Source organism: Pseudophryne corroboree, chromosome 3, assembly GCF_028390025.1.
Source record: "Pseudophryne corroboree isolate aPseCor3 chromosome 3, aPseCor3.hap2, whole genome shotgun sequence".
NCBI lineage: Eukaryota > Metazoa > Chordata > Amphibia > Anura > Myobatrachidae > Pseudophryne > Pseudophryne corroboree.
In genome coordinates this window covers 331,266,940-331,286,063 of record NC_086446.1, presented here as the reverse complement: position 1 = coordinate 331,286,063, position 19,124 = coordinate 331,266,940, and the positions used below count along the sequence as shown (strand labels likewise).

General features: G+C 32.6%; 11 non-coding genes across 11 annotated transcripts; all 11 read right to left on the bottom strand.

The window, feature by feature from the left end:
* Window positions 1–2,671: 2,671 nt before the first annotated feature.
* On the bottom strand, window positions 2,672–2,743 carry TRNAP-AGG (transfer RNA proline (anticodon AGG)). The gene has a single exon. It is a non-coding gene; the product is annotated as a tRNA-Pro (tRNA).
* An 849-nt stretch (window positions 2,744–3,592) lies between these two features.
* TRNAP-AGG (transfer RNA proline (anticodon AGG)) lies at window positions 3,593–3,664 on the bottom strand. Its single transcript has one exon. It is a non-coding gene; the product is annotated as a tRNA-Pro (tRNA).
* An 848-nt stretch (window positions 3,665–4,512) lies between these two features.
* TRNAP-AGG (transfer RNA proline (anticodon AGG)) lies at window positions 4,513–4,584 on the bottom strand. The gene has a single exon. It is a non-coding gene; the product is annotated as a tRNA-Pro (tRNA).
* Window positions 4,585–7,277: 2,693 nt separating this feature from the next.
* TRNAP-AGG (transfer RNA proline (anticodon AGG)) lies at window positions 7,278–7,349 on the bottom strand. Its single transcript has one exon. It is a non-coding gene; the product is annotated as a tRNA-Pro (tRNA).
* Window positions 7,350–8,198: 849 nt separating this feature from the next.
* Window positions 8,199–8,270, bottom strand: TRNAP-AGG (transfer RNA proline (anticodon AGG)). Its single transcript has one exon. It is a non-coding gene; the product is annotated as a tRNA-Pro (tRNA).
* Window positions 8,271–9,480: 1,210 nt separating this feature from the next.
* TRNAP-AGG (transfer RNA proline (anticodon AGG)) lies at window positions 9,481–9,552 on the bottom strand. The gene has a single exon. It is a non-coding gene; the product is annotated as a tRNA-Pro (tRNA).
* Window positions 9,553–10,401: 849 nt separating this feature from the next.
* Window positions 10,402–10,473, bottom strand: TRNAP-AGG (transfer RNA proline (anticodon AGG)). Its single transcript has one exon. It is a non-coding gene; the product is annotated as a tRNA-Pro (tRNA).
* An 848-nt stretch (window positions 10,474–11,321) lies between these two features.
* On the bottom strand, window positions 11,322–11,393 carry TRNAP-AGG (transfer RNA proline (anticodon AGG)). Its single transcript has one exon. It is a non-coding gene; the product is annotated as a tRNA-Pro (tRNA).
* A 2,691-nt stretch (window positions 11,394–14,084) lies between these two features.
* TRNAP-AGG (transfer RNA proline (anticodon AGG)) lies at window positions 14,085–14,156 on the bottom strand. The gene has a single exon. It is a non-coding gene; the product is annotated as a tRNA-Pro (tRNA).
* A 3,593-nt stretch (window positions 14,157–17,749) lies between these two features.
* Window positions 17,750–17,821, bottom strand: TRNAP-AGG (transfer RNA proline (anticodon AGG)). Its single transcript has one exon. It is a non-coding gene; the product is annotated as a tRNA-Pro (tRNA).
* Window positions 17,822–18,673: 852 nt separating this feature from the next.
* Window positions 18,674–18,745, bottom strand: TRNAP-AGG (transfer RNA proline (anticodon AGG)). The gene has a single exon. It is a non-coding gene; the product is annotated as a tRNA-Pro (tRNA).
* Between the last annotated feature and the right edge of the window lie 379 nt (window positions 18,746–19,124).

Here is a 19,124-nt window from a genome sequence, read left to right as displayed (position 1 = left end):
TTCATGTATACTAATGAAATTGGAAGTGAAACTGTTGGAATACATTAGTAAGTATTTTAAAATACTATCAGATAATAGAACTAAGCACTTTTAAAGAACCTGAGAAAACAGGCTTATCCAGGATATGAATCTGGGGCCTTTTGCACCCAAAGCAAAAATCATACACCCAGACCAACAAGCCACAAGCTAAATAATTTTTTATTCAGATTTTACCATTTTTAAAGTAAAGCTCAAATTATTTAATAAAAAAATGCAATAAGCTGGAAAAAAAGATGTTACATTTTAAAAATACCATAACAATTTAAAAATGTATTGGTAGCATAGCTAAAATGTTTCCTTAAGGTAAATTTTTGTCCAAGTATGCATATTTGGAAAGTTCAGTGCCAAGATTTAGGGGTTCCTATAGAGTTTGAACTTTTCTGATAGTTGGAACCTAAGACTTGTCTCATACTGTGTGAAACTTATGCATACAGACCAAGAAGAAAGAAAAAAACAAAAACCTGCAATTAATTGTTGACCTTTTTGTTTGTCAAAAAGAGCCTATTCTTTGAAGCCACTCATTGTTTCTTAGAAAAAAGCAAGGTAAGAAAAACCTGTAATTTCATTTTGACAGTTTTTTATTTGTCAAAATGAGACTTCTTGAAGCCACTGAAGGTTACTTAGACAAAATGGAATCTACAGTATACCCAATATACCACCAAATGGTTGACAGTTTACTAAATATGCATAAGTATATATTTTTTTATGGATTTTCAAAAGCAAAATTCACTTGATGCTTTTGACATCAATCAGATAATGGAACCATGGGATTTAAAAGTATCTGAGAAGATGGGCTCGTCCTATATTTGAACCCAGGACCTCTCGCACCCTAAGCGAGAATCATACCCCTAGTCCAACGAGCCAACTGTTCATACATTTTTCATGTATACTAATGAAATTGGAAGTGAAACTGTTGGAATACATTAGTAAGTATTTTAAAATACTATCAGATAATAGAACTAAGCACTTTTAAAGAACCTGAGAAAACAGGCTTATCCAGGATATGAATCGGGGGCCTTTTGCACCCAAAGCAAAAATCATACACCCAGACCAACAAGCCACAAGCTAAATAATTTCTTATTCAGATTTTACCATTTTTAAAGTAAAGCTCAAATGATTGAATAAAAAAATACAATAAGCTGGAAAAAAAGATGTTACATTTTAAAAATACCATAACAATTTAAAAATGTATTGGTAGCATAGCTAAAATGTTTCCTTAAGGTAAATTTTTGTCCAAGTATGCATATTTGGAAAGTTCAGTGCCAAGATTTAGGGGTTCCTATAGAGTTTGAACTTTTCTGATAGTTGGAACCTAAGACTTGTCTCATACTGTGTGCAACTTATGCATACAGACCAAGAAGAAAGAAAAAAACAAAAACCTGCAAATAATTGTTGACCTTTTTGTTTGTCAAAAAGAGCCTATTCTTTTAAGCCACTCATTGTTTCTTAGAAAAAAGCAAGGTAAGATAAAAACCTGCAATTTCATTTTGACAGTTTTTTATTTGTCAAAATGAGACTTCTTGAAGCCACTCAAGGTTACTTAGACAAAATGGAATCTACAGTATACCCGATATACCACCAAATGGTTGACAGTTTACTAAATATGCATAAGTATATACTTTTTTGATGGATTGGCAAAAGCAAAATTCACTTGATGCTTTTGACATCAATAAGATAATGGAACCATGGGATTTAAAAGAACCTGAGAAGATAGACTCATCCGGGATTTGAACCCAAGAGCTCTCGCACCCTAAGCGAGAATCATACCCCTAGACCAACGAGCCAACTGTTAATGCTTATTCATGTATACTAATAAAATTGGAAGTGAAACTGTTGGAATACATTAGTAAGTATTTTAAAATACTATCAGATAATAGAACTAAGCACTTTTAAAGAACCTGAGAAAACAGGCTAATCCAGGATATGAACCTGGTGCCTTTTCCACTCAAAGCAAAAATCATACACCCAGACCAACAAGCCACAAGCTAAATAATTTCTTATTCAGATTTTACCATTTTTAAAGTAAAACTCAAATTATTTAATTAAAAAATGCAATAAGCTGGAAAAAAAGATGTTACATTTTAAAAATACCATAACAATTTAAAAATGTATTGGTAGCATAGCTAAAATGTTTCCTTAAGGTACATTTTTGTCCTAGTATGCATATTTAGAAAGTTCAGTGCCAAGATTTAGGGGTTTCTATAGAGTTTGAACTTTTCTGATAGTTGGAACCTAAGACTTGTCTCATACTGTGTGCAACTTAAGCATTCAGACCAAGAAGAAAGAAAAAAACAAAAACCTGCAATTAATTGTTGACCTTTTTGTTTGTCAAAAAGAGCCTATTCTTTGAAGCCACTCATTGTTTCTTAGAAAAAAGCAAGGTAAGAGAAAAACCTGTAATTTCATTTTGACAGTTTTTAATTTGTCAAAATGAGACTTCTTTGAAGCCACTCAAGATTACTTAAACAAAATGGAATCTACAGTATACCCAATATACCACCAAATGGTAGACAGTTTACTAAATATGCATATGTATATATTTTTTTATGGATTTTCAAAAGCAAAATTCTCTTGATTCTTTTGACATCAATCAGTTAATGGAACCATGGGATTTAAAATAATCTGAGAAGATGGGCTCGTCCGGGATTTGAACCCGGGACCTCGCGCACCCTAAGCGAGAATCATACCCCTAGACCAACAAGCCAACTGTTCATGCATTTTTCATGTATACTAATGAAATTGGAAGTGAAACTGTTGGAATACATTAGTAAGTATTTTAAAATACTATCAGATAATAGAACTAAGCACTTTTAAAGAACCTGAGAAAACAGGCTTATCCAGGATATGAATCTGGGGCCTTTTGCACCCAAAGCAAAAATCATACACCCAGACCAACAAGCCACAAGTTAAATAATTTCTTATTCAGATTTTACCATTTTTAAAGTAAAACTCAAATTATTTAATAAAAAAATGCAATACGCTGGAAAAAAAGATGTTACATTTTAAAAATACCATAACAATTAAAAAATGTATTGGTAGCATAGCTAAAATGTTTCCTTAAGGTAAATTTTTGTCCAAGTATGCATATTTGGAAAGTTCAGTGCCAAGATTTAGGGGTTCCTATAGAGTTTAAACTTTTCTGATAGTTGGAACCTAAGACTTGTCTCATACTGTGTGCAACTTATGCATACAGACCAAGAAGAAAGAAAAAAACAAAAACCTGCAATTAATTGTTGACCTTTTTGTTTGTCAAAAAGAGCCTATTCTTTGAAGCCACTCATTGTTTCTTAGAAAAAAGCAGGGTAAGAGAAAAACCTGTAATTTCATTTTGACAGTTTTTAATTTGTCAAAATGAGACTTCTTTGAAGCCACTTAAGATTACTTAGACAAAATGGAATCTACAGTATACCCAATATACCACCAAATGGTTGACAGTTTACTAAATATGCATAAGTATATATTTTTTTATGGATTTTCAAAAGCAAAATTCACTTGATGCTTTTGACATCAATCAGATAATGGAACCATGGGATTTAAAAGAATCTGAGAAGATGGGCTCGTCCGGGATTTGAACCCAGACCCTCTCGCACCCTAAGCGAGAATCATACCCCTAGACCAACGAGCCAACTGTTCATGCATTTTTCATGTATACTAATGAAATTGGAAGTGAAACTGTTGGAATACATTAGTAAGTATTTTAAAATACTATCAGATAATAGAACTAAGCACTTTAAAAGAACCTGAGAAAACAGGCTAATCCAGGATATGAACCTGGTGCCTTTTCCACTCAAAGCAAAACTCATACACCCAGACCAACAAGCCACAAGCTAAATAATTTCTTATTCAGATTTTACCATTTTTAAAGTAAAACTCAAATTATTTAATAAAAAAATGCAATAAGCTGGAAAAAAAGATGTTACATTTTAAAAATACCATAACAATTTAAAAATGTATTGGTAGCATAGCTAAAATGTTTCCTTAAGGTAAATTTTTGTCCAAGTATGCATATTTGGAAAGTTCAGTGTCAGGATTTAGGGGTTCCTATAGAGTTTGAACTTTTCTGATAGTTGGAACCTAAGACTTGTCTCATACTGTGTGCAACTTAAGCATACAGACCAAGAAGAAAGAAAAAACAAAAACCCGCAATTAATTGTTGACCTTTTTGTTTGTCAAAAAGAGCCTATTCTTTTAAGCCACTCATTGTTTCTTAGAAAAAAGCAAGGTAAGAGAAAAACCTGTAATTTCATTTTGACAGTTTTTAATTTGTCAAAATGAGACTTCTTTGAAGCCACTCTAGATTACTTAGACAAAATGGAATCTACAGTATACCCAATATACCACCAAATGGTAGACAGTTTACTAAATATGCATAAGTATATATTTTTTTATGGATTTTCAAAAGCAAAATTCACTTGATGCTTTTGACATCAATCAGATAATGGAACCATGGGATTTAAAAGCATCTGAGAAGATGGGCTCGTCCGGGATTTGAACCCAGGACCTCTCGCACCCTAAGCGAGAATCATACCCCTAGACCAACGAGCCAACTGTTCATGCATTTTTCATGTATACTAATGAAATTGGAAGTGAAACTGTTGGAATACATTAGTAAGTATTTTAAAATACTATCAGATAATAGAACTAAGCACTTTTAAAGAACCTGAGAAAACAGGCTAATCCAGGATATGAACCTGGTGCCTTTTCCACTCAAAGCAAAAATCATACACCCAGACCAACAAGCCACAAGCTAAATAATTTCTTATTCAGATTTTACAATTTTTAAAGTAAAACTCAAATTATTTAATAAAAAAATGCAATAAGCTGGAAAAAGAGATGTTACATTTTAAAAATACCATAACAATTTAAAAATGTATTGGTAGCATAGCTAAAATGTTTCCTTAAGGTAAATTTTTGTCCAAGTATGCATATTTGGAAAGTTCAGTGTCAGGATTTAGGGGTTCCTATAGAGTTTGAACTTTTCTGATAGTTGGAACCTAAGACTTGTCTCATACTGTGTGCAACTTAAGCATACAGACCAAGAAGAAAGAAAAAACAAAAACCCGCAATTAATTGTTGACCTTTTTGTTTGTCAAAAAGAGCCTATTCTTTTAAGCCACTCATTGTTTCTTAGAAAAAAGCAAGGTAAGAGAAAAACCTGTAATTTCATTTTGACAGTTTTTAATTTGTCAAAATGAGACTTCTTTGAAGCCACTCTAGATTACTTAGACAAAATGGAATCTACAGTATACCCAATATACCACCAAATGGTAGACAGTTTACTAAATATGCATAAGTATATATTTTTTTATGGATTTTCAAAAGCAAAATTCACTTGATGCTTTTGACATCAATCAGTTAATGGAACCATGGGATTTAAAATAATCTGAGAAGATAGGCTCGCCCAGGATTTGAACCCAGGATCTCTCGCACCCTAAGCGAGAATCATACCCCTAGACCAACGAGCCAACTGTTCATGCATTTTGCATGTATACTAATGAAATTGGAAGTGAAACTGTTGGAATACATTAGTAAGTATTTTAAAATACTATCAGATAATAGAACTAAGCACTTTTAAAGAACCTGAGAAAATAGGCTAATCCAGGTTATGAACCTGGGGCCTTTTCCACCGAAAGCAAAAATCATACACCCAGACCAACAAGCCACAAGCTAAATAATTTCTTATTCAGATTTTACCATTTTTAAAGTAAAACTCAAATTATTTAATAAAAAAAATGCAATACGCTGGAAAAAAAGATGTTACATTTTAAAAATACCATAACAATTAAAAAATGTATTGGTAGCATAGCTAAAATGTTTCCTTAAGGTAAATTTTTGTCCAAGTATGCATATTTGGAAAGTTCAGTGCCAAGATTTAGGGGTTCCTATAGAGTTTGAACTTTTATGATAGTTGGAACCTAAGACTTGTCTCTTACTGTGTGCAACTTAAGCATACAGACCAAGAAGAAAGAAAAAAAACAAAAACCTGCAATTAATTGTTGACCTTTTTGTTTGTCAAAAAGAGCCTATTCTTTTAAGCCACTCATTGTTTCTTAGAAAAAATCAAGGTAAGAGAAAAACCTGCAATTTCATTTTGACAGTTTTTTATTTGTCAAAATGAGACTTCTTGAAGCCACTGAAGGTTACTTAGACAAAATGGAATCTACAGTATACCCAATATACCACCAAATGGTTGACAGTTTACTAAATATGCATAAGTATATACTTTTTTGATGGATTGGCAAAAGCAAAATTCACTTGATGCTTTTGACATCAATAAGATAATGGAACCATGGGATTTAAAAGAACCTGAGAAGATGGTCTCATTCGGGATTTGAACCCAGGACCTCTCGCACCCTAAGCGAGAATCATACCCCTAGACCAACGAGCCAACTGTTCATGCATTTTTCATGTATACTAATGAAATTGGAAGTGAAACTGTTGGAATACATTAGTAAGTATTTTAAAATACTATCAGATAATAGAACTAAGCACTTTTAAAGAACCTGAGAAAACAGGCTTATCCAGGATATGAATCTGGGGCCTTTTGCACCCAAAGCAAAAATCATACACCCAGACCAACAAACCACAAGCTAAATAATTTCTTATTCAGATTTTACCATTTTTAAAGTAAAGCTCAAATTATTTAATAAAAAAAATGCAATAAGCTGGAAAAAAAGATGTTACATTTTAAAAATACCATAACAATTTAAAAATGTATTGGTAGCATAGCTAAAATGTTTCCTTAAGATAAATTTTTGTCCAAGTATGCATATTTGGAAAGTTCAGTGCCAAGATTTAGGGGTTCCTATAGAGTTTGAACTTTTCTGATAGTTGGAACCTAAGACTTGTCTCATACTGTGTGCAACTTAAGCATTCAGACCAAGAAGAAAGAAAAAAACAAAAACCTGCAATTAATTGTTGACCTTTTTGTTTGTCAAAAAGAGCCTATTCTTTGAAGCCACTCATTGTTTCTTAGAAAAAAGCAAGGTAAGAGAAAAACCTGTAATTTCATTTTGACAGTTTTTAATTTGTCAAAATGAGACTTCTTTGAAGCCACTCAAGATTACTTAGACAAAATGGAATCTACAGTATACCCAATATACCACCAAATGGTAGACAGTTTACTAAATATGCATATGTATATATTTTTTTATGGATTTTCAAAAGCAAAATTCACTTGATGCTTTTGACATCAATCAGATAATGGAACCATGGGATTTAAAAGAATCTGAGAAGATGGGCTCGTCCGGGATTTGAACCCGGGACCTCTCGCACCCTAAGCGAGAATCATACCCCTAGACCAACGAGCCAACTGTTCAAGCATTTTTCATGTATACTAATGAAATTGGAAGTGAAACTGTTGGAATACATTAGTAAGTATTTTAAAATACTATCAGATAATAGAACTAAGCACTTTTAAAGAACCTGAGAAAACAGGCTTATCCAGGATATGAACCTGGGGCCTTTTGCACCCAAAGCAAAAATCATACACCCAGACCAACAAGCCACAAGCTAAATAATTTCTTATTCAGATTTTACCATTTTTAAAGTAAAGCTCAAATTATTTAATAAAAAAATGCAATAAGCTGGAAAAAAAGATGTTACATTTTAAAAATACCATAACAATTTAAAAATGTATTGGTAGCATAGCTAAAATGTTTCCTTAAGGTAAATTTTTGTCCAAGTATGCATATTTGGAAAGTTCAGTGCCAAGATTTAGGGGTTCCTATAGCGTTTGAACTTTTATGATAGTTGGAACCTAAAACTTGTCTCTTACTGTGTGCAACTTAAGCATACAGACCAAGAACAAAGAAAAAAACAAAAACCTGCAATTAATTGTTGACCTTTTTGTTTGTCAAAAAGAGCCTATTCTTTTAAGCCACTCATTGTTTCTTAGAAAAAAACAAGGTAAGAGAAAAACCTGCAATTTCATTTTGACAGTTTTTTATTTGTCAAAATGAGACTTCTTGAAGCCACTCAAGGTTACTTAGACAAAATGGAATCTACAGTATACCCAATATACCACCAAATGGTTGACAGTTTACTAAATATGCATAAGTATATACTTTTTTGATGGATTGGCAAAAGCAAAATTCACTTGATGCTTTTGACATCAATAAGATAATGGAACCATGGGATTTAAAAGAACCTGAGAAGATGGGCTCGTCCGGGATTTGAACCCGGGACCTCTCGCACCCTAAGCGAGAATCATACCCCTAGACCAACGAGCCAACTGTTAATGCTATTTCATGTATACTAATAAAATTGGAAGTGAAACTGTTGGAATACATTAGTAAGTATTTTAAAATACTATCAGATAATAGAACTAAGCACTTTTAAGGAACCTGAGAAAACAGGCTTATCCAGGATATTAATCTGGGGACTTTTGCACCCAAAGCAAAAATCATACACCCAGACCAACAAGCCACAAGCTAAATAATTTCTTATTCAGATTTTACCATTTTTAAAGTAAAACTCAAATTATTTAATTAAAAAATGCAATAAGCTGGAAAAAAAGATGTTACATTTTAAAAATACCATAACAATTTAAAAATGTATTGGTAGCATAGCTAAAATGTTTCCTTAAGGTAAATTTTTGTCCAAGTATGCATATTTGGAAAGTTCAGTGCCAAGATTTAGGGGTTCCTATAGAGTTTGAACTTTTCTGATAGTTGGAACCTAAGACTTGTCTCATACTGTGTGAAACTTATGCATACAGACCAAGAAGAAAGAAAAAAACAAAAACCTGCAATTAATTGTTGACCTTTTTGTTTGTCAAAAAGAGCCTATTCTTTGAAGCCACTCATTGTTTCTTAGAAAAAAGCAAGGTAAGAGAAAAACCTGTAATTTCATTTTGACAGTTTTTAATTTGTCAAAATGAGACTTCTTTGAAGCCACTCAAGGTTACTTAGACAAAATGGAATCTACAGTATACCCAATATACCACCAAATGGTTGACAGTTTACTAAATATGCATAAGTATATATTTTTTTATGGATTTTCAAAAGCAAAATTCACTTGATGCTTTTGACATCAATCAGATAATGGAACCATGGGATTTAAAAGTATCTGAGAAGATGGGCTCGTCCGGTATTTGAACCCAGAACCTCTCGCACCCTAAGCGAGAATCATACCCCTAGACCAACGAGCCAACTGTTCATGCATTTTTCATGTATACTAATGAAATTGGAAGTGAAACTGTTGGAATACATTAGTAAGTATTTTAAAATACTATCAGATAATAGAACTAAGCACTTTTAAAGAACCTGAGAAAACAGGCTTATCCAGGAGATGAATCGGGGGCCTTTTGCACCCAAAGCAAAAATCATACACCCAGACCATCAAGCCACAAGCTAAATAATTTCTTATTCAGATTTTACTTGATGCTTTTGACATCAATAAGATAATGGAACCATGGGATTTAAAAGAACCTGAGAAGATAGGCTCGTCCGGGATTTGAACCCGGGACCTCTCGCACCCTAAGCGAGAATCATACCCCTAGACCAACGAGCCAACTGTTAATGCTTTTTCATGTATACTAATAAAATTGGAAGTGAAACTGTTGGAATACATTAGTAAGTATTTTAAAATACTATCAGATAATAGAACTAAGCACTTTTAAAGAACCTGAGAAAACAGGCTTATCCAGGATATTAATCTGGGGACTTTTGCACCCAAAGCAAAAATCATACACCCAGACCAACAAGCCACAAGCTAAATAATTTCTTATTCAGATTTTACCATTTTTAAAGTAAAACTCAAATTATTTAATAAAAAAAATGCAATACGCTGGAAAAAAAGATGTTACATTTTAAAAATACCATAACAATTAAAAAATGTATTGGTAGCATAGCTAAAATGTTTCCTTAAGGTAAATTTTTGTCCAAGTATGCATATTTGGAAAGTTCAGTGCCAAGATTTAGGGGTTCCTATAGCGTTTGAACTTTTATGATAGTTGGAACCTAAGACTTGTCTCTTACTGTGTGCAACTTAAGCATACAGACCAAGAACAAAGAAAAAAACAAAAACCTGCAATTAATTGTTGACCTTTTTGTTTGTCAAAAAGAGCCTATTCTTTTAAGCCACTCATTGTTTCTTAGAAAAAAACAAGGTAAGAGAAAAACCTGCAATTTCATTTTGACAGTTTTTTATTTGTCAAAATGAGACTTCTTGAAGCCACTCAAGGTTACTTAGACAAAATGGAATCTACAGTATACCCAATATACCACCAAATGGTTGACAGTTTACTAAATATGCATAAGTATATACTTTTTTGATGGATTGGCAAAAGCAAAATTCACTTGATGCTTTTGACATCAATAAGATAATGGAACCATGGGATTTAAAAGAACCTGAGAAGATGGGCTCGTCCGGGATTTGAACCCGGGACCTCTCGCACCCTAAGCGAGAATCATACCCCTAGACCAACGAGCCAACTGTTAATGCTTTTTCATGTATACTAATAAAATTGGAAGTGAAACTGTTGGAATACATTAGTAAGTATTTTAAAATACTATCAGATAATAGAACTAAGCACTTTTAAGGAACCTGAGAAAACAGGCTTATCCAGGATATTAATCTGGGGACTTTTGCACCCAAAGCAAAAATCATACACCCAGACCAACAAGCCACAAGCTAAATAATTTCTTATTCAGATTTTACCATTTTTAAAGTAAAACTCAAATTATTTAATTAAAAAATGCAATAAGCTGGAAAAAAAGATGTTACATTTTAAAAATACCATAACAATTTAAAAATGTATTGGTAGCATAGCTAAAATGTTTCCTTAAGGTAAATTTTTGTCCAAGTATGCATATTTGGAAAGTTCAGTGCCAAGATTTAGGGGTTCCTATAGAGTTTGAACTTTTCTGATAGTTGGAACCTAAGACTTGTCTCATACTGTGTGAAACTTATGCATACAGACCAAGAAGAAAGAAAAAAACAAAAACCTGCAATTAATTGTTGACCTTTTTGTTTGTCAAAAAGAGCCTATTCTTTGAAGCCACTCATTGTTTCTTAGAAAAAAGCAAGGTAAGAGAAAAACCTGTAATTTCATTTTGACAGTTTTTAATTTGTCAAAATGAGACTTCTTTGAAGCCACTCAAGGTTACTTAGACAAAATGGAATCTACAGTATACCCAATATACCACCAAATGGTTGACAGTTTACTAAATATGCATAAGTATATATTTTTTTATGGATTTTCAAAAGCAAAATTCACTTGATGCTTTTGACATCAATCAGATAATGGAACCATAGGATTTAAAAGAATCTGAGAAGATGGACTCGTCCGGGATTTGAACCCGGGACCTCTCGCACCCTAAGCGAGAATCATACCCCTAGACCAACGAGCCAACTGTTCATGCATTTTTCATGTATACTAATGAAATTGGAAGTGAAACTGTTGGTATACATTAGTAAGTATTTTAAAATACTATCAGATAATAGAACTAAGCACTTTTAAAGAACCTGAGAAAACAGGCTTATCCAGGATATGAATCTGGGGCCTTTTGCACCCAAAGCAAAAATCATACACCCAGACCAACAAGCCACAAGCTAAATAATTTCTTATTCAGATTTTACCATTTTTAAAGTAAAGCTCAAATTATTTAATAAAAAAATGCAATAAGCTGGAAAAAAAGATGTTACATTTTAAAAATACCATAACAATTTAAAAATGTATTGGTAGCATAGCTAAAATGTTTCCTTAAGGTACATTTTTGTCCTAGTATGCATATTTGGAAAGTTCAGTGCCAAGATTTAGGGGTTCCTATAGAGTTTGAACTTTTCTGATAGTTGGAACCTAAGACTTGTCTCATACTGTGTGCAACTTATGCATACAGACCAAGAAGAAAGAAAAAAATAAAACCCTGCAAATAATTGTTGACCTTTTTGTTTGTCAAAAAGAGCCTATTCTTTTAAGCCACTCATTGTTTCTTAGAAAAAAGCAAGGTAAGATAAAAACCTGCAATTTCATTTTGACAGTTTTTTATTTGTCAAAATGAGACTTCTTGAAGCCACTCAAGGCTACTTAGACAAAATGGAATCTACAGTATACCCGATATACCACCAAATGTTTGACAGTTTACTAAATATGCGTAAGTATATACTTTTTTGATGGATTGGCAAAAGCAAAATTCACTTGATGCTTTTGACATCAATAAGATAATGGAACCATGGGATTTAAAAGAACCTGAGAAGATGGGCTCGTCCAGGATTTGAACCCGGGACCTCTCGCACCCTAAGCGAGAATCATAACCCTAGGCCAACGAGCCAACTGTTAACGTTTTTGCATGTATACTAATAAAATTGGAAGTGAAACTGTTGGAATACATTAGTAAGTATTTTAAAATACTATCAGATAATAGAACTAAGCACTTTTAAAGAACCTGAGAAAACAGGCTAATCCAGGTTATGAACCTGGTGCCTTTTCCACTCAAAGCAAAAATCATACACCCAGATTAACAAGCCACAAGCTAAATAATTTCTAATTCAGATTTTACCATTTTTAAAGTAAAACTCAAATTATTTAATTAAAAAATGCAATAAGCTGGAAAAAAAGATGTTACATTTTAAAAATACCATAACAATTTAAAAATGTATTGGTAGCATAGCTAAAATGTTTCCTTAAGGTACATTTTTGTCCAAGTATGCATATTTGGAAAGTTCAGTGCCAAGATTTAGGGGTTCCTATAGAGTTTGAACTTTTCTGATAGTTGGAACCTAAGACTTGTCTCATACTGTGTGCAACTTAAGCATTCAGACCAAGAAGAAAGAAAAAAACAAAAACCTGCAATTAATTGTTTACTTTTTTGTTTGTCAAAAAGAGCCTATTCTTTGAAGCCACTCATTGTTTCTTAGAAAAAAGCAAGGTAAGAGAAAAACCTGTAATTTCATTTTGACAGTTTTTAATTTGTCAAAATGAGACTTCTTTGAAGCCACTCAAGATTACTTAGACAAAATGGAATCTACAGTATACCCAATATACCACCAAATGGTAGACAGTTTACTAAATATGCATATGTATATATTTTTTTATGGATTTTCAAAAGCAAAATTCACTTGATTCTTTTGACATCAATCAGTTAATGGAACCATGGGATTTAAAATAATCTGAGAAGATGGGCTCGTCCGGGATTTGAACCGGGGAATTCTCGCACCCTAAGCGAGAATCATACCCCTAGACCAACGAGCCAACTGTTCTTGTATTTTTCATGTATACTAATGAAATTGGAAGTGAAACTGTTGGAATACATTAGTAAGTATTTTAAAATACTATCAGATATTAGAACTAAGCACTTTTAAAGAACCTAAGAAAACAGGCTCATCCAGGATATGAACCTGGGGCCTTTTGCACCCAAAGCAAAAATCATACACCCAGACCAACAAGCCACAAGTTAAATAATTTCTTATTCAGATTTTACCATTTTTAAAGTAAAACTCAAATTATTTAATTAAAAAATGCAATAAGCTGGAAAAAAAGATGTTACATTTTAAAAATACCATAACAATTTAAAAATGTATTGGTAGCATAGCTAAAATGTTTCCTTAAGGTACATTTTTGTCCAAGTATGCATATGTGGAAAGTTCAGTGCCAAGATTTAGGGGTTCCTATAGAGTTTGAACTTTTCTGATAGTTGGAACCTAAGACTTGTCTCATACTGTGTGCAACTTAAGCATTCAGACCAAGAAGAAAGAAAAAAACAAAAACCTGCAATTAATTGTTGACCTTTTTGTTTGTCAAAAAGAGCCTATTCTTTGAAGCCACTCATTGTTTCTTAGAAAAAAGCAAGGTAAGAGAAAAACCTGTAATTTCATTTTGACAGTTTTTAATTTGTCAAAATGAGACTTCTTTGAAGCCACTCAAGATTACTTAGACAAAATGGAATCTACAGTATACCCAATATACCACCAAATGGTTGACAGTTTACTAAATATGCATAAGTATATACTTTTTTGATGGATTGGCAAAAGCAAAATTCACTTGATGCTTTTGACATCAATAAGATAATGGAACCATGGGATTTAAAAGAACCTGAGAAGATGGGCTCATTCGGGATTTGAACCCGGGACCTCTCGCACCCTAAGCGAGAATCATACCCCTAGACCAACGAGCCAACTGTTCATGCATTTTTCATGTATACTAATGAAATTGGAAGTGAAACTGTTGGAATACATTAGTAAGTATTTTAAAATACTATCAGATAATAGAACTAAGCACTTTTAAAGAACCTGAGAAAACAGGCTTATCCAGGATATGAACCTGGGGCCTTTTGCACCCAAAGCAAAAATCATACACCCAGACCAACAAGCCACAAGTTAAATAATTTCTTATTCAGATTTTACCATTTTTAAAGTAAAACTCAAATTATTTAATAAAAAAATGCAATACGCTGGAAAAAAAGATGTTACATTTTAAAAATACCATAACAATTAAAAAATGTATTGGTAGCATAGCTAAAATGTTTCCTTAAGGTAAATTTTTGTCCAAGTATGCATATTTGGAAAGTTCAGTGCCAAGATTTAGGGGTTCCTATAGAGTTTAAACTTTTCTGATAGTTGGAACCTAAGACTTGTCTCATACTGTGTGCAACTTATGCATACAGACCAAGAAGAAAGAAAAAAACAAAAACCTGCAATTAATTGTTGACCTTTTTGTTTGTCAAAAAGAGCCTATTCTTTGAAGCCACTCATTGTTTCTTAGAAAAAAGCAAGGTAAGAGAAAAACCTGTAATTTCATTTTGACAGTTTTTAATTTGTCAAAATGAGACTTCTTTGAAGCCACTCAAGATTACTTAGACAAAATGGAATCTACAGTATACCCAATATACCACCAAATGGTTGACAGTTTACTAAATATGCATAAGTATATATTTTATTATGGATTTTCAAAAGCAAAATTCACTTGATGCTTTTGACATCAATCAGATAATGGAACCATGGGATTTAAAAGAATCTGAGAAGATGGGCTCGTCCGGGATTTGAACCCAGACCCTCTCGCACCCTAAGCGAGAATCATACCCCTAGACCAACGGGCAAACTGTTCATGCATTTTTCATGTATACTAATGAAATTGGAAGTGAAACTGTTGGAATACATTAGTAAGTATTTTAAAATACTATCAGATAATAGAACTAAGCACTTTTAAAGAACCTGAGAAAACAGGCTAATCCAAGATATGATCCTGGTGCCTTTTCCACTCAAAGCAAAAATCATACACCCAGACCAACAAGCCACAAGCTAAATAATTTCTTATTCAGATTTTACCATTTTTAAAGTAAAACTCAAATTATTTAATAAAAAAATGCAATAAGCTGGAAAAAAAGATGTTACATTTTAAAAATACCATAACAATTTAAAAATGTATTGGTAGCATAGCTAAAATGTTTCCTTAAGGTAAATTTTTGTCCAAGTATGCATATTTGGAAAGTTCAGTGCCAAGATTTAGGGGTTCCTATAGAGTTTGAACTTTTCTGATAGTTGGAACCTAAGACTTGTCTCATACTGTGTGCAACTTAAGCATACAGACCAAGAAGAAAGAAAAAACAAAAACCTGCAATTAATTGTTGACCTTTTTGTTTGTCAAAAAGAGCCTATTCTTTGAAGCCACTCATTGTTTTTTAGAAAAAAGCAAGGTAAGAGAAAAACCTGTAATTTCATTTTGACAGTTTTTAATTTGTCAAAATGAGACTTCTTTGAAGCCACTCAAGATTACTTAGACAAAATGGAATCTACAGTATACCCAATATACCACCAAAATGGTAGACAGTTTACTAAATATGTATAAGTATATATTTTTTTTTATGGATTTTCAAAAGCAAAATTCTCTTGATGCTTTTGACATCAATCAGATTATGGAACCATAGGATTTAAAAGAATCTGAGAAGATGGGCTCGTCCGGGATTTGAACAGTTTCAATCATACCCCTAGACCAACGAGCCAACTGTTAATGCTTTTTCATGTATACTAATAAAATTGGAAGTGAAACTGTTGGAATACATTAGTAAGTATTTTAAAATACTATCAGATAATAGAACTAAGCACTTTTAAAGAACCTGAGAAAACAGGCTTATCCAGGATATGAATCTGGGGCCTTTTGCACCCAAAGCAAAAATCATACACCCAGACCAACAAGCCACAAGCTAAATAATTTCTTATTCAGATTTTACCATTTTTAAAGAAAAACTCAAATTATTTAATTAAAAAATGCAATAAGCTGGAAAAAAAGATGTTACATTTTAAAAATACCATAACAATTTAAAAATGTATTGGTAGCATAGCTAAAATGTTTCCTTAAGGTAAATTTTTGTCCAAGTATGCATATTTGGAAAGTTCAGTGCCAAGATTTAGGGGTTCCTATAGAGTTTGAACTTTTCTGATAGTTGGAACCTAAGACTTGTCTCATACTGTGTGAAACTTATGCATACAGACCAAGAAGAAAGAAAAAAACAAAAACCTGCAATTAATTGTTGACCTTTTTGTTTGTCAAAAAGAGCCTATTCTTTTAAGCCACTCATTGTTTCTTAGAAAAAAGCAAGGTAAGAGAAAAACCTGCAATTTCATTTTGACAGTTTTTAATTTGTCAAAATGAGACTCCTTTGAAGCCACTCAAGATTACTTAGACAAAATGGAATCTACAGTATACCCAATATACCACCAAATGGTTGACAGTTTACTAAATATGCATAAGTATATATATTTTTTAGTTATTTTCAAAAGCAAAATTCACTTGATGCTTTTGACATCAATCAGATAATGGAACCATGGGATTTAAAAGAATCTGAGAAATTGGGCTCGTTTGGGATTTGAACCAGGGACCTCGCGCACCCTAAGCGAGAATCATACCCCTAGACCAACGAGCCAACTGTTCCTGCATTTTGATGCATACTAATGAAATTGGAAGTGAACCGGTTGGAATACATTAGTAAGTATTTTAAAATACTATCAGATAATAGAACTAAGCACTTTTAAAGAACTTGAGAAAACAGGCTTATCCAGGATATGAATCTGGGGCCTTTTGGACCCACAGCAAAAATCATACACCCAGACCAACAAGCCACAAGCTAAATAATTTCTTATTCAGATTTTACCATTTTTAAAGTAAAGCTCAAATTGTTTAATAAAAAAATGCAATAAGCTGGAAAAAAAGATGTTACATTTTAAAAATACCATAACAGTTTAAAAATGTATTGGTAGCATAGCTAAAATGTTTCCTTAAGGTAAATTTTTGTCCAAGTATGCATATTTGGAAAGTTCAGTGCCAAGATTTAGGGGTTCCTATAGAGTTTGAACTTTTCTGATAGTTGGAACCTAAGACTTGTCTCATACTGTGTGCAACTTAAGCATACAGACCAAGAAGAAAGAAAAAACAAAAACCTGCAATTAATTGTTGTTTTTTTTGTTTGTCAAAAAGAGCCTATTCTTTGAAGCCACTCATTGTTTTTTAGAAAAAAGCAAGGTAAGAGAAAAACCTGTAATTTCATTTTGACAGTTTTTAATTTGTCAAAATGAGACTTCTTTGAAGCCACTCAAGATTACTTAGACACAATGGAATCTACAGTATACCCAATATACCACCAAAATGGTAGACAGTTTACTAAATATGTATAAGTATATATTTTTTTATGGATTTTCAAAAGCAAAATTCTCTTGATGCTTTTGACATCAATCAGATAATGGAACCATGGGATTTAAAATAATCTGAGAAGATGGGCTCGTCCGGGATTTGAACCCAGGACCTCTCGCACCCTAAGCGAAAATCATACCCCTAGACCAACGAGCCAACTGTTCATGCATTTTTCATGTATACTAATGAAATTGGAAGTGAAACTGTTGGAATACATTAGTAAGTATTTTAAAATACTATCAGATAATAGAACTAAGCACTTTTAAAGAACCTGAGAAAACAGGCTTATCCAGGATATGAATCTTGGGCCTTTTGCACCCAAAGCAAAAATCATGCACCCAGACTAACAAGCCACAAGCTAAATAATTTCTTATTCAGATTTTACCATTTTTAAAGTAAAGCTCAAATTATTTAATAAAAAAAATGCAATAAGCTGGAAAAAAAGATGTTACATTTTAAAAATACCATAACAATTTAAAAATGTATTGGTAGCATAGCTAAAATGTTTCCTTAAGGTAAATTTTTGTCCAAGTATGCATATTTGGAAAGTTCAGTGCCAAGATTTAGGGGTTCCTATAGAGTTTGAACTTTTCTGATAGTTGGAACCTAAGACCTTGTCTCTTACTGTGTGCAATTTAAGCATACAGACCAAGAAGAAAGAAAAAAAACAAAAACCTGCAATTAATTGTTGACCTTTTTGTTTGTCAAAAAGAGCCTATTCTTTTAAGCCACTCATTGTTTCTTAGAAAAAAGCAAGGTAAGATAAAAACCTGCAATTTCACTTTGACAGTTTTTTATTTGTCAAAATGAGACTTCTTGAAGCCACTCAAGGTTACTTAGACAAAATGGAATCTACAGTATACCCAATATACCACCAAATGGTTGACAGTTTACTAAATATGCATAAGTATATACTTTTTTGATGGATTGGCAAAAGCAAAATTCACTTGATGCTTTTGACATCAATTAGATAATGGAACCATGGGATTTAAAAGAACCTGAGAAGATAGGCTCGTCCGGGATTTGAACCCGGGACCTCTCGCACCCTAAGCGAGAATCATACCCCCAGACCAATGAGCCAACTGCTAATGCTTTTTCATGTATACTAATAAAATTGGAAGTGAAACTGTTGGAATACATTAGTAAGTATTTTAAAATACTATCAGATAATAGAACTAAGCACTTTTAAAGAACCTGAGAAAACAGGCTAATCCAGGATATGAACCTGGTGCCTTTTCCACTCAAAGCAAAAATCATACACCCAGACCAACAAGCCACAAGTTATATAATTTCTTATTCAGATTTTACCATTTTCAAAGTAAAACTCAAATTATTTAATAAAAAAATGCAATAAGCTGGAAAAAAAGATGTTACATTTTAAAAATACCATAACAATTTAAAAATGTATTGGTAGCATACCTAAAATGTTTCCTTAAGGTAAATTTTTGTCCAAGTATGC